The 14710-nt window shown below is 44.9% G+C and overlaps 1 protein-coding gene and 1 long non-coding RNA gene across 4 annotated transcripts in view; one reads left to right on the top strand and one right to left on the bottom strand.

Annotated features, from left to right (window-relative positions):
* Positions 1–8227: 8227 nt before the first annotated feature.
* On the bottom strand, positions 8228–13557 carry LOC121093481. Its single transcript, XR_005829589.1, has 3 exons — positions 13468–13557; positions 10739–10839; positions 8228–8811 (listed from the first exon to the last, which is right to left on the bottom strand). It is a non-coding gene; the product is annotated as an uncharacterized LOC121093481 (long non-coding RNA).
* The window catches only part of LOC121093480 (core histone macro-H2A.2), a 28466-nt gene continuing 26275 nt past the window's right edge, over positions 12520–14710 (top strand). Inside the window, exon 1 of one of the 3 annotated variants that reach the window (XM_040605829.1) lies at positions 12520–13220. The gene's annotated coding sequence lies outside the window, so the exon portion shown is untranslated. Of the gene's footprint in view, positions 13221–13325; positions 13379–14184; positions 14545–14710 lie in introns of those variants that run through there. The other 2 variants (XM_040605828.1, XM_040605831.1) reach the window with 2 other exon arrangements.

Here is a 14710-nt window from a genome sequence, read left to right as displayed (position 1 = left end):
TCCAGCAGCTGCTGTATAAATGAGTGCAAGACTAGACAATGTTTCTGTGGGGGGATCCTTTGATCCAAGAAAGAAATCCTTCTTGAGCAATTTCTTTAGAAAAATTGGTGAAACCCACCACGTTCAGTTCAGAGCGCTGCTCAGAGAGGACGTGATAAAACTTTTTGCTACCGTTTCTGGTTACCAGATGACAAACTTCCACCTATATAATTATGATTCCATCCTTAACCTTTTCATCACAAACTTTCTTCTCCTGTTTAAATTATAAAGAATTGATGGCGCCTTTTTGCTGAAAAGGGAAAATCGTGCTGGGTTTTGAAGGCGTGAAATATCTTGTCAGAGGAGGAAAATGTGGAGTGTGGGAAAAAATCTGGTTTCACTGAGTAATTCCTTTGCTTCCTGTACTTCTGCTTTGGTCTCCACCACGCACGCTGGATGTATTTTGTCTGGAGCCCTCCAGAAATGTTATTCTACTGGCCCAATAAGGCCCTTTTGTGGGTACCTCTCAACAGATGTATTTCCAGAGGGAAAATAAGGATCATGAGGGTTAAATTCCACTGTTACATGTTTTAATGCATTCACTGAAGGGAAATAAAGATTTAGCAAAGCGCTGAGGGGTGCAGGGGATGTTTCCCAGCTGCCTGAATGCACTCCTTACTCTGCTCTCATTGCTAAAGGGTTCAGTTCTGTTCACATGTAAGCTACAGTGTCTTTCCACTGTGGCTCTTGCAATTTATTTAAAAAAAAAACTAAAATTAATGATTAAGTATGTATCTTGTGACCATGACTCATAACTTTTCTACTTCCTTGAGTGCACTGGGGAACTCATTTGCCCAGGTACTAAACCATGTATTCAACTTTGAGTGTGTGATTCCCATTGGCCTAATGATGCTATTTGCATATTTAAGTACACCTGTGAGTCATGGCCATTATTATTAGAGTTGATGAATTATATTATCCAAATCGTTAGGCAGAACCAAATGATAAGCAATTAACACTGGAGTTCAGAGAGAAAGCGCTGACGTGAAGTTCAAAGTGATGTCTTTTAAACCAGAGCAAGTCCCAGGAAGGCAATAACCTTCACTCAAATGCCCTTTGTCAATGCTGTGGGAATAATCCTGACCGTCCCATAAAGATGCCTGTACCTGGCACCCATATCCTCATACTAGTGCAGGGGAAGTCTACCGGTCAAATAATTCCAGGATTACAAAGAGCCGGGGAAAAAAATCTACTTTAAGTTTCGCCTGAAGAATTGCAGGGTGGTTTGTGGGGTTTTTTTTCTCAAGACTTTTAACAGATGTATGCAGTAACTACAGTAACAGGGGAAGAAATTGTTTCAGTTAGGAACCAGGCTGATGAAAGGGTTAATTTATTTTATTTGTATTTTTCATTTTTACTTCTTTTGTGGGGGGAGGAGGGAGAACCTGACCAGAACTGCAGGCGGTAGGTGTGCTTTTTTCCTTCTTTTTTTAATGAAAACAATTATATATATAGTTTGATAACGTTATTATCCTTTTCTTCTTACTGATGATTTTTGGGGTCGATTTGTTTGCTCTTGTTTTCTTCTAGGAGTATTTTTAATGGGCTTTTGAATAAGTTTGTTCAAGTTCCTCACCCAAAATGTCCTAAGGACATTCCTGTCATGTTTTTTTCTCCCCAAGTTCAGTAGTAAAATGGTGCTTTCCATAGGCAAACCAATTTTTAGTGGAGATAAACATATCCACACAGGCCACGCTGAGGGACCAGGTGCCAGTGACCTCTCCCAGACAAAACGGTCTCTCCAAAAACTCCATTTACATTTGCAGAATTCAAAAGGGCTATGTTAGGGACCAGCTGATTGCAAACAGTCTCTTCCAATCTTAGGTGGTCTGTTGTAAAGCAATTAGTCTGGCAAGAGTCACTGTGTCCTTTTCAGCAGCATTCTACAGCCCGAAATCTCAGGCTTAGCTAGAAAACTCTGAAGCAACAATTAGAGGAAACACGTTCTCTTGGTAGGTACCTACTAAAGTATTGTTGTCTCTTGCAAGTGTTTTCCTCCCTCTAAATCCAGCAATGCACTTGTGTTCCAGCCTATCTTTAGGCTTTGCTTCACGCTGAGCCTGCGTGCCAATGCTTTGCTGGATGAGGGTCTCCCCTTCTCTTATACTTTTTCGGTTTGGGGTTTTCCCCCCTCCCCCCCCCCTTCCCCTGTTTTTGTCCCTTTGCTTCCAGATGCCTTTGTCCCAGACAAAATGGCTACTTTTCCTGCATTTTCAGAAAATTTTCTGATCATTTTTCTACTAACTTTTATTATCTATGCCTACTCCCTTCTAGTACCCCTTCTTTGTCAAACATTTTGATCTGATGAAAACATCACAGCAAAACATGAATTAAGATTGTAGATGTTTGTTGATATTTTTTGGAGTTGACTGTAAAGCTTCTATTGTTTAAAATGTTAGGCAGCAAGACCACTTTAGATTTGCAGCTTTCTTATAATTTTGTTTGCTTTTTGAAGTTATTAAATAAATCTGTTCTTTTTTACACAGACTCCAAAATTAGTCAGAATATTGCAGAATTTTTTTAAAAGAAAAACCTGCTGAACTTTTTTTTTGCTGCAAAACATGACTTTGAACTGCTGTCACAAAAGTTTAGGAGGTTAGACATATTAATGGTAGGTATGAGAGGACTGGTTGTGAAACTTGTGGAGTGGAACTTGCATTCTTGCTTTCCATTGCACGCTGTCAGTCCATTGTCTCTGGCAGAGGTTTGCTGGGGGGCGAAATTCCATTTTATGATAATTCCATTGGTTTGTTTTTTTACAGTAGTGTTTCAAAGTATTGCTTCAGTAAATCTTCCCTTCTACTCTCCTGCAAAGACTTGCTTGTACCCTGATGCAGCACACCACCAGCAGTGCCACAGACCAAGCAGTTTCACCCTTTTGGGGAGCCTTCCAAAGGGAGCACGTGATCTTAAATCCCACAGCCTTTTCTGCAGCAGTACCGTGCAACTGAAAAGGAGAAATAGCCATTTGGCAGCGAGACTGCACAGGCCACCGTAAGCAGACCCCTTCCCTGTGCCTGGTGCCTGGCCATTCAGCCATTACCTTCTCCATTACCATTCCCTTGGCTGCGCCTGCGTGGTCACGGAATGCCCCCGCTGAGAACTGGCCTGCCTGGAAAAGCAGCCCCTCACTAAGGCGGGGGCGCAGAAGGGAACGCTGGCGCGGCCGCAGGAGCGTGCCCAGCCGTGGGCCTGGGCCCAAGCCAGCGTGGAGGAAGGAGGTGGAGCAGAAGCACAAACCACCCCAGCAGAGGCCTTCAGGGCCCTGATCCAGGCTCCTCCTCAGCTGCAGCAGCCCTTGCCCTCCGCTGCTCTTTCCACATCTCTAACCAAACAGCATTTCTCTATTATTCCTCCTTGTCCCTCACCATTTTAAATTTAAAGATAGGGTAAACTGGGGCAGGACATCGTCAGTGCAGTGTTCCCCTCCACCCCAACAAAAGGAGGACTGAGAGCATCCCCTTGATGCAGGGTGAAATGGCCTGACTCTGCAACGTTCTCAGAGTTTTTAACGATGTAAAATTGACTCCAGATGTTGAACAGCACGGTAATGGGAGGGAGTTTCTGACTTATGGTGAAAATCTTGCAGATGTCATGGGCTCTTCAGCAGTACAACTTGCAGTGTCCAAGTTACAGGCCATCTCTACAGCACCTGCTGGTGCAGTGTGAGAAGAGTAGGTCTGAAGAACAAAACAAGTCCTTTTGGTGAAACAAGAAACTACCTTGTTTCAGGAGGCTTAATTTTTGACTGCTCTAGTCTGGCCTAGTGGTTAATGACACACTAACCACCGTCATTAGTGGTTTGGATACATGAGATGTGCTTCTGGAGTTTGCCTTCTGGTCCAGTTTCATAGAACCATAGCATGGTTTGGGTTGGAAGGGACCTTAAAGAACATCTAGTTCCAACCCCCCTGCCATGGGCAGGGACACCTCCCACTAGACCAGGTTGCTCAAAGCCCCATCCAGCCTGGCCTTGAACGCTTCCAGGGATGGGGCATCCACAGCTTCTCTGGGCAGCCTGTGCCAGTGCCTCACCACCCTCACAGTAAAGAATATCTTCCTACTAACTCATCTAACTCTACCCTCTTTCAGTTTAAAACCGTTACCCCTTGTCCTGTTGCTACAGGCCCTACTGAAAAGTCTGTCCCCATCTTTATTATAAGCCCCCTTTAAATACTGAAAGGTCGCTGTAAGGTGTCCCTGGCACCTTCCCTTCCCCAGGCTGAACAACCCCAACTCCCTCAGCCTGTCCTCACAGGAGAGGTGCTCCAGCCCCCTGATCATCTTCACAGCCTCCTCTGGACTCGCTCCTACGGGTCTGTGTCCTCCTTGCGCTGGGGGCCCGGAGCTGGACTCGGTACCCCAGGTGGGGTCTCACCAGAGCGGAGCAGAGGGGGAGAATCGCCTCCCTGGACCTGCTGGCCACGCTGCTTTTGATGCAGCCCAGGATGTGGTTGGCTTTCTGGGCTGAAAGGGCACATTGCTGGGTCTTGCTGAGCTTCTGGTCAACCAACACCCCCAAGTCCTTCTCCTCAGGGCTGCTCTCAGTCCATTTTCTGGCCAGACTCTATTGATAGTGGAGGTTGCCCTGACCCAGGTGTAGAACCACCCAGAAGGAGCCCAGCTGGTATATTCAGAGTGTTTTGTGCTGTGAGCCAAAGCACAGTGTATGGGCAGAACCCAGAAATTTGCTTAAAAGCCACACCTTTGATCTGGAATGCAGTGCCAACGCAACGTGCCGGGCTGCAGCCTGCAACCTGCAGTGGAGCATATCTCCCCGGGTGGAGGCATTGCTCTCAATGCCCTGGCTTGCGAGGTGGGCAGGAGAGCGTCCCCATCCAGATGAGTCAGTTCTACCAAGAAAGCTGTGTGGTGTCAAATAGATACTCCCTTAGTGTTCAGAGTCCTCGGAGCAACAGCGAACCCCCTTACTGAGGTGCTTTCCCCACAGCTGGAATGCTTGCATCATTGGCACTGCCCCTGTTTCTCATCTTAATAAGATCTGGACACCAAATTCTTTGATACAGGGATACTTTCTGTCAGAGATCCGCTCATCAGCCAGCATCAGTCAAACATTAATGACTTAATCCCTGCAGGAGAATGATTTCTGAAGCAATGTGTTGCTGTTACATATCTGTTTTCCTTGAATTTTACAGGAAAGATTTTACTTTTTTTTTTTTTTCATTGTTTCTTTCTTTTTTCCTTTGGTGGCATAGAATGTACAATACTTAATATACCTGTAGTAAAGTGATGAGTTGTGAGTAGATCTTGACAGGGCATTGTTTCTGCGTAACTCCTATAAAACACTGATTGAGATGTTTAAATCTGAATACACTTTTTACACCTTTTTTTTATATTGAACTTTTCAGCCTGTATAGTAAATATCCAATGTTACTTGGCATTCATTAATGTAAGTGCTGTAATATACTTTTGTGCTACTAGTAAATATTACTGTCATTGTGCTGATTCTAAGACATTATTTCAACTCCTTTTGACATAGTTTAGCTACTTAGAATTTTTCGGCCTTCAAGAAAATTCCACATTAAATAATTGCTAGAATGAAGAGAACAAAGGGCTGTTCTTTCCCACAAGTTTGTCAACCTCAGTAGGCACTTCTTCAGCCAAAACGAGCATTTGCTTTTTATTTTCCACTTCTTACTTGAAAATATAACATTGATTTCTTTTGTCTTTCACTTCTGGAAATTCTAAAATCTATGTTGACTATTTCTAGCCATATTTTAGAAAAGTAGATAGCTGTGCCATAAGGAGTTACGGTTCATAACAGAATGGAAATATTGTAATTATTTTGCTTTTCTTTATATTTTTTCCACTATTAAGGTTTTAAGCAAATCTTTTCTCAGTGTGATAAAAATTGAAAAGACACTAAAGAATTAAGCACTTAACATGTATGAGGAAAGGGACTCAGTTAAATGATTTCCATCTGTATGAATGAAAAATAGCTTATGAATTTTTATGTCGGAGCAAAACTTGTGCCTCGGTTACTTATTTCCTGTGTCCATTGACTAATCCAATGATTTCAATGAGATCACACCTCTCCTTGAAACTAGGGGTGTACACTTAAAGAACTGAATCACTGCTCAGTAGAATATAAAGTTCAGTTTTGTAAAAGTAAGCTGCTGCTTAATTATAGTGCCTTTAAAGCATTTCTACCTTCTTGTAAAAGATGGAAATTTTGTATGTTTAATCACCAAGTATCCATTCATCAGATAAAGACAATATTTTATACTATGATTAAAACTGCTATGCAAGAGCTGGATATTGCAGTTTTGAATATCGTGGCCTATTCACTACATCATTACGAGAATAAAGATGAGAGATTCCAGAAGGAAGTTAGTTTGGGGAATGGACTTTTGGAAAACCAGAGGTCTAAAAAAAACCAGGCAAGAAGTAATGAAAAATGTAAAAATGTCTTGGGCTGGCTGTTTGTTGCAATGGCAAACATGATACCATATTTAAAATGTCATCCTATTGTTTTCCGAGAGGAGTCTGATGAATTCCCCATGCCTTGACTTGAATCTTTACTCCTTTGTGTCCATGTTTTAGTGAGGTTTCTATTTTAACTTGAGTGCCATATATATTCCAGTACAATCTGCATTTGTTACGTTTGATGTACATATTTTCTTCTTCCTTTTATAAAAATACCTGTTTACTACGTAGTTTCTGTCTTTTGTAAATGACAGCTCATGCAAATAATAATAAACCATAAATTCACCTAAATGTCGTCTTTCCATTTGGGGATTGTTTTCAGGTTACTATCCTAAGGCAATCATGCCATCTGCTGTTTGCCAGCCAGCCCCAGTAATGATGGAACTAAGTGGCAATTTTCAACCCATTTGGCAGAGGGACAGAAGTCTCAAAAATACTGTTACCCCCAGGTCTATGAAAATAAACGGCCAGATAGAGGACAGAGTCCTGCTTGGTGCCTGTTATAAGGGAAAGGCATCAGCATCAGCTGAGCGGTATTACTGGACACTGGGGAATCGGCTTGGGAGAAAGACAGCCTGAACCCTCCCATTGCATAAATAGCCTTAGTGGAGTTCTTTCTTAAGACGTGAATTAATCAACCATAAACTACAAAGCTACGCAAACTGTGGAACAGCGAGTGAGTGCAAACAGAGGGGACAGAGCCAAGACCAAAGGAGAGACAGACTCTCCAGTTATGCTCATGCTGAAATGATCCTGATTATCAGCTTTTGTGTATTGTCTTACTTCCCTCAAATTTCAGAGAATCAATAAATCAGCATATATCTATCTCAAAAGCCAATAGCTGGCAGCTGTTTGTTAAGGGATGCCATCTAAAGTAAAATGTTTGCTCAGTTTCTAAGGGATTCTAAGAATCCCTGCTAATGGGTGGGGATGACACCCCCCCAAACAAATGTGATGACTGAGCCTTTGGCAAATGGTCTGGGCATAGCAGGATCTGTCCTGCTGGCTTGGGTTTGGCAAAGCATGGTAATAAGGGGGAAGGTACCTTTGGAATGAATGCCACAACACCTACTGCGCTGATTGCATATACCCCAGTGATAGATTCCTCTCATCTAACTTTAGATATCTACATTGGAGCAAGTTTCCCTTGGCTCCTTTTGCAGCCAAAGGGGAGAAAGAGGCAGCTCCAGGAACATCCATCTCTCCTTCCCTGCTCTGCTTAGAGACTGCTATTTACTCCTCCTCTCCTGTACGCCTGGGTTTGTTTCTGCCTTAGCCTGGAGGGCACACGTGCACTGATGCAGTGGTGGTTCCTTGAGATGAAAGTGATTTGCTGAAAAACCTCTAGCTCTTGAGTTGCCAGACAGCAAAAGTAAGTGCCTCTCGCTCCTGACCTCCTCCGGGTATAGATATAATGAGTCTTGGATCATGAGGCGAAATCCTCAAGGATCTGGATGTTTAACAGTGACTGATGCATTAAGTTACATAGAAAAATGAGTGTGTTTGGATGCTCCAACTTGGAAAGGAGAATGTGTTTGGAACATATGATTTCTATCATTCCTTAAGGCTTTAAGGTCACTCTTGTTTTATAAAAATGATGGCTTCTGGATATATATTGTTATACCCTGGAAGAGTAGTAAAATTTTGCACTTGTGCAATAAATAAATGTTTTGGAGATTTGCTGCATACTGTGTCAGACAAACATGAGACCCAAAGGTAGTCTTATTTCTATGCATCTTCATTTATTATTTATAGGTCACAGTTTGAGACTTTTAGATATATTTTTTCCCCTGAGGGCTCTGTAAAAAAAAATAGTCAGTTTTTTTTAGTTAACTCGGGAAAAAACAATCAGTTATTTTAACAATGTAAATTGACTGTTTTAAACCCAACTTGGGAACAATTATGAAAGCAAGACAAACAAGCAGTGCTGTCCTGTCCCATGAAGTTTCTCTGAAAAGAACATGGAGCTTAATAGTCCCATCCAGGAAGACAATGTTCTTGTAAATGTCACCAGAGGAGAAAGAAAATATGTGTCAAGCTCCAAACTATACCAAAGAGTGTAAGTGCAAAGGGACAAACATCTTTTACTAGCACAGGAAAAACTGATCAGATGTAACTATAAAAAAATCCCTTTGCAGCATTGTGAGAAGTGGGAAATATTGATCTCGTTGTATGTGATATGCCAGTTTGCTAAGAAAGTAGCCTGCAGTATGGATCTGAAGTGATCTGTAGATGAGTGACTTGATGATCAACAGTGCAATGACATGGTGCTCCATCTTTGCTCTTCTTTCTGGGTTTTGTTCTCTTATTCTGTTTTCTGCAGTTCTGAAAGATATATTCATAAATCTCCACTTGACCAAAAAAATAGTGATTGTTGTGAATAAACACAACCATTCAAATATTTGTATTAAATTGGTATTTTTACTTATATGATTAAGAAATAACTGAGTCAAGACAATAATTTCTGCAGTCTGCATTGGTATGTTTAAGATAAGGAGCAAGGATCAAAACACTCCTTTTAAAAAAAAAAGGATGGAAACACATTTAATTTTTTAATTATTTTGTTTTAAGCTAATAAGCATCATTTGACTTCTAGAATCTGTCAGTGTATGAGCAGGAAAGACCTCTCTCCTTGCTTATGTGCTACCTAACCTGTGACTTTTGAAGACATTCTAACTATCTAAATCTACCTTAAACACCATGTCAGAATCTGACACACACAAAACAGTTTAATTCTGAAGTAGATGGGATGATCTAATTTTAAAAATGCTACTGTAAGAGAGCTCTTTGAAAAGTTAGGATTTAGCTTTAGGAAGAAAAGCTCATTGTACACAACCTACTAGTATAATAACCCCATAAGCAGTATGGAGGGTGGAGGAGGGATTAAAAAACAGCTCAAAGAAGAGGGGGGGGAAGTCATTACAGAAATATAGATTATTTGCAGAACTCTATTACATCTGTTATCTACTGCCATAACATACACACATCAACTTTGATCATACTAGGTTATCCTAATGACATGACAGCGCTTACACTGATTTGATAAAGTTTCTGGATTGTATACACCCATAAGAGAGAGCTTTCGGAGTACTTGACATTAGTGTGCTGCCAGGATGACCCTGGATGCCTGCCAGCCTAAGCAAGAGTCAAGCCATATCTCTTGGTTCTGAAGCTATGAAATATTCATTACAATGTTTGAGATGTAACAGCTTTGCCCAAAAGTGAGAGTGCCATAAACAGGCTGTTCTCCCAATAGCTAGAGTTAGGCAGTCAGCAGTCTAGAAAGGCTCCATCAATAGATATGTTGTTTATTTTGACAACGTAACAGATTGTATTTGCACTGGGAAGTCAACTGACAGATGGTCTTTGCACAACCTAGTGAGGGCAGATCCACTCCTGCTGATTGGGAAAAGCTCTCTCTTAATCCAGCATTGCAAATTTTTGTCTTGAAGAATGCTAGTTGGTAACAATTCTCCCTTGAACAACCAGATCTAAATGGCCAGAACATACAGCTACTGTGACCAAAAATCTTTCATCCATCTTCTGCATTACATTCCTCACCACGTGGTTTAGGTGACCTGCTGCTTACCACTTTTCCATTGCAGTCTTAATGTTCAACACTGAACTCAGAGCTGGAGAGGACAACCCATGTATCACAGCTGCTCTAAAAAAGCAGGCAGTTCCAAAATTGCAGTTACTGCAGAATAATTCACATGTGGTAACTGTTTTCAAATGTTGCCTTGCTCTGATCTGTTCTACCCAAAATTTTTTTATTCCTGTGTCACAAAGCAACTCAGAATCTTCCAGAAATACTTAAGACAACATAAACATATAATGCTATTAACGTTTAGGTTAAGGACAAGCTGTATCCACTGGAGAGAGAAAGACAGAGGTGAAATGTACTTTATAGTGGGACAATTAAAAACCAGAAAAGCAGGAGTATTAGTATTAAATTCAGACATCTATGACTGACTTAAAAAAAATTAAAACCAGTGGTACAGTATGAATGTCTTAGACTTCCTCCCCTCCTCTAGCACTCCTGCTTCCTTTAGTCTCCTACTGTGGGGAAGCCATGTTGTGGTTTGTGAGTCAATGACAATTCCTTAGCTATCAAGGGTAGCTAAGTATCTGTGTTTTCTCCATGCTGGTGCTGCTTCCCCAAACACAGAAACTCTTCCCAGGCTTCAGTCCCCACAGAAATAATGTAGGCAACAGCAGAAACCAGCTGCAAAATAGTTCCCTTCTTTCATACCTGCTTTATTGCCAGTAGTGCAGTGACTTGCTCAGGGACCGACCACTCCTGGGATGTACTGTCCTTACTGACGCTGTGAAAACTGGTAGAACAAACCGGTGCTGGTGATAAAGAAGAAATTGCAGGAATTAAGATTCTTATTTCAGGGAACACAAAAGCTGTATTAGGAGGCCGCAGCCCTGCACTTCACTGGATGTGGGAAGTTTCTTCTAAGGCTGTAACATTTGACAACCACATCATACTATGAAAGGCAAATGTGAAGAGGAGCCCCACCCTTACATCAATTTATTTCACCTGATCCATCTGAATGGTACACATCTATGTGGTGGATGTGACAAGCGTAAAATTAAATCTGAAAGTATGTCTGAATGTAAGGAGAACGTTGTTTATAAACAGAAAAATATTTTTGTAAACAGAATGAGCTGTTCTGATGTTGAAAGTTTGTCTCATACAGAATCATATTTTTTTCCCCTTAAAGACCTCCTACATGTTTGTGTTGTTACCACATAGCAACTATTTGATGTTAATCTGTAACATATCAGGAATGTTTTCAAAAAATTGTGATGCTTGGTTTGCCTCCTCTCAAATTATTTTTAATTACAAAGCTATGTACCACATGCATGATAGCTAGGATTATTGGATGCAATTATTTGTATCTGGAAATAGACAAATGTCAATACTGTTCCTACTTTTTCACATGGATTTTACATTGTCTTTCATTTTTATGCCTAGCAGTTCCAAAATATTCGTATTCCTTCTACCCTCCCAATATGATTCAATACACTTACAATTCTACAGGTATCTTTTTTTGCCTTTGCTAAGTTCTAAGTCTCAACAGGGAAGAGCCAAGTGAGGCTTCCCATTACACATAAAATAATTCAGGCTCATACATGTGAGTTTTCCTTCCTTTGGTTTCAAAGCATTTTGACATTCTTTTCAAAATAAAGTGCAGAAGAGAACAGACTCCAAAGCATTAATCCAGAGAAATGCATTACATCTCTTATTCGTTGAATGGCTTCTTTAAAAAAAGCAATGGTATCTTTATCTCCATTTTAGTGACAGTCAAAACACAGCCACATTTAGTAATATGCTTTACCCAGGGTCACGGAGCAGCTGAGAAAACCCTAGGTTCTCAGCTCGCACCCTCTTTCTTCAGGAGATGGTGTGGTCCACAGTTAACATAACCTGCAGGAATTCTTCATCGCTTTTTTCCCTACCAGATGCTATTCTATTCAGACACAACAGTTTACTTTGGCAGAGCCAAAAACAAACTCCAGGAAGACAGTGAACATTTATGATTTTTTTTACGGCAACAAAAGGAAAGCTGAAAGCATGGATGCCTCTTTATCAGTCTGTTCTGTTCCCAGCCACCCTCCTAAAGTAACATTGCACCTGAGTTGGAGCGGTCTGGGTTCATACTGTACTTCCTGGTGCATTACAGTAGCCCCCAAATAACTTTCAAGTGACATCAGTGCAACGATGCAAAATGTTTGTACAGGAATGACAATATAAACCCGATTTTATGTTTAAAAAAAAAAATCACTCAGACCAGCTTAAGAGGTGCTGCCCTCCACTTTTCTGTTTGCAGTGATCTTCAGTCTGTGTGATCATGTATTTAGTGCTGCCAACAGATAATACTGTGAGACTTGTAATACAATCACTTATTGCGTGTCTCAGAGCTGAAGCTATTGCACCCGTGCAACTGCGGGGAAAAAAAAAATACACAACACAAAACTAAAGCAAAAACCAAACCCTCAGCTTTCATTTATAAAGCGAGTTAAGTTTGCAGCTCTCCTGGCTAAGTTGAAAAGCTTGTGAACGCCTTAAATGCTCCAATGCAACAAAACACAAAGAGCTGCCAGTACTCTTTGTTACGGCCGTTTTAAGCCAGTTTGGGGATGCTGGAACATTTGGATTAGATGCACCGTTCCAAGACGTGCAGGTCACCTTGCCTAACGGATGCAGGGATGGGCGGCTCCCTTCCAGACAAAAACCGGGCAGGGTGGGCGGAGGATGCCTCAAAACCTATCCTCGAGCATTAGCCAAGCTGGGACTCCCTTGAAACCTCTGCGGCTCCAAACTCCTCCATCCTGTGACCAGGGGAAGGATGGGAAGCCGGCCTTTCTCCCTTTATGCTCCCGACGAACGCAAGCTCGGCAGCTCCTGGGGCCTGGGGTCAGAGGAGCCCTTTCTCCCCTCAGCGTGCGTGGGGTGGGAAGCGGTGGAAGAGGCGGGGAGGGGGCGCCTGTGGTAAGGCGGCAGCAGCAGCAGCCCTGGGGCCCGGGCAAGGAGGAGCAGCGCGATGTCTGGGAGGGCGGCAGCGATAGGGGGGTTGTTGCAGGCCCGGGCTGCAGTGACTCCTCCTAGAGGCGGTATGCGGAGCAGGAGGAAACCCCTTCCACCCCCCCTCAAGAGGAGCCGCCGCCATCGCCATTGAAACATACAATACGGGAAGAGAGCCGGCGGCTGAGGCGGAGCAAGGGTGCGGGTGGGGGGGGTGGGGGAGCCAAAAAGGGACGGGGGGGGGGAGGAGAAGGGGGGCAAGGAGAGGAGGAAAAGAAGGGGAGGGGAAAAAAAAAAAAAAGAAAAAAAAAAAAGAAGGAAAGAGAAGAAGAAGGAGGCGGCGGCGGGCGCCGGCAGGTGAGGGGAGCGGCGGCGCGGGGGCTCCGGGGCCGCGGCGAGGCCCGCTCCTCTCCTTCCCTCTCCCCGCTCCCGGCCGCCCAACCCACCTCCTCCTCCCGCCGCTGCTGCCTTTCTCCGCAGCTGCCGGGGGTGACCGGCCGGGGCCGGGGTTAGCGGCCGGCCGCCGTGAGGGGAAGGGGGCGGGGGGGGGGGGGGGGGGTGGTGTGCGGCTGCGGGGAGGAACCGCCGCGGGCGGCGGTTGGGGCGCGAGGCGGCGGCGGCGCGCGCGGGCCCGGGGCCGGCTCCGGGGGGCGTGGGGGCGCGAGGCCTCCTTGGGGCCTGCGCGCGAGCCCCGCGCGCCCGCGGCTCCGGCTCGCTGCCTCCCTCCCTCTGCTTCCCGTTCGGGGACCGCGCTTCACGGCGGCGACCGCCGCCACCGCCCCTCGCAAGCAGCGGACGAAGCCTCCGTGGCGGCGGGAGCGAGCCCGCTGATGGGAGGGTGGGGGGAGCGTTTGCGCGGGAAAGCCAGCGGCCACTCCCCCCCTCCGCCGCGCCTCAGGGCGCCTGCGCGGCCGGCAGCGGAGCGCGCACGCGGCCCCGCCTCGAACCCCCGGCGCCTTCCCGTCGCTCACCGGCTCCCGGCCAATCGGTGCGCTCCCTCAGAGCCCGGGCTCCGCTGCGGCCTCCCCCGGTGCAGGTGGGCTCGGCTTGCTGGCCAATCAGCGGGCGAGGAGGGCGGTGCTCTCAGCTCTGCGGGCGGCCAATGGGGGCACGCGTCGGGGCGAGGAGGGGAGTGGGCGGGGCGGATGTGTCTAGGCAACGGCGCGGCGCCTCAGCGGGCGGCCCCGGCCGGGTGGTCCCTGAGGCGGCCTCGGCGGCTTGTTGGTGATCAGGTTGGCCCCTGCGAGCTCAGCAGCTCTCAGCAAAGTCAGAAGAAGACTCTGAGTCGATATGGAGGCCCATCCCCTCAGCCTGCGAGCTGTGCTGTGCCGCGGGCAGTCAGCCTCGGTAATTTGCAAGGGGAAGGTGCTTCTGGTAGGACCCCTGGGTCCTTTTGGCTTTGGTGTGCCCGTGAAGCTTCTTCCAGTAGAAACGCATTCTGTGTCTATCCGGGTGGCGTACTACTTGCCCACTGAGTAGCCCTGTGCTATAGGGCATCAGCTGTGCCTTACCGATTTATTGAGGTAACAAGCTCCTGCTTTAGGTCTTCTGAGTTATGTTCATAAAGTGGCATTTGTATATGAGTGTGCAGTCTGAGTTGACGCCTGGATGTGTTTTTGGATTGCTTGTCAACTCCTCACTCTTCAAACAGCTGGAGGTGAGGAAAGTGCAGGTGTGTTGGTAGTCCTG

This window comes from Falco naumanni, chromosome 9, assembly GCF_017639655.2.
Source record: "Falco naumanni isolate bFalNau1 chromosome 9, bFalNau1.pat, whole genome shotgun sequence".
NCBI classification, from domain to species: domain Eukaryota; kingdom Metazoa; phylum Chordata; class Aves; order Falconiformes; family Falconidae; genus Falco; species Falco naumanni.
The sequence above is the reverse complement of the archived record's forward strand: the minus strand, read 5'-3'. Positions and strand labels throughout refer to the sequence as shown.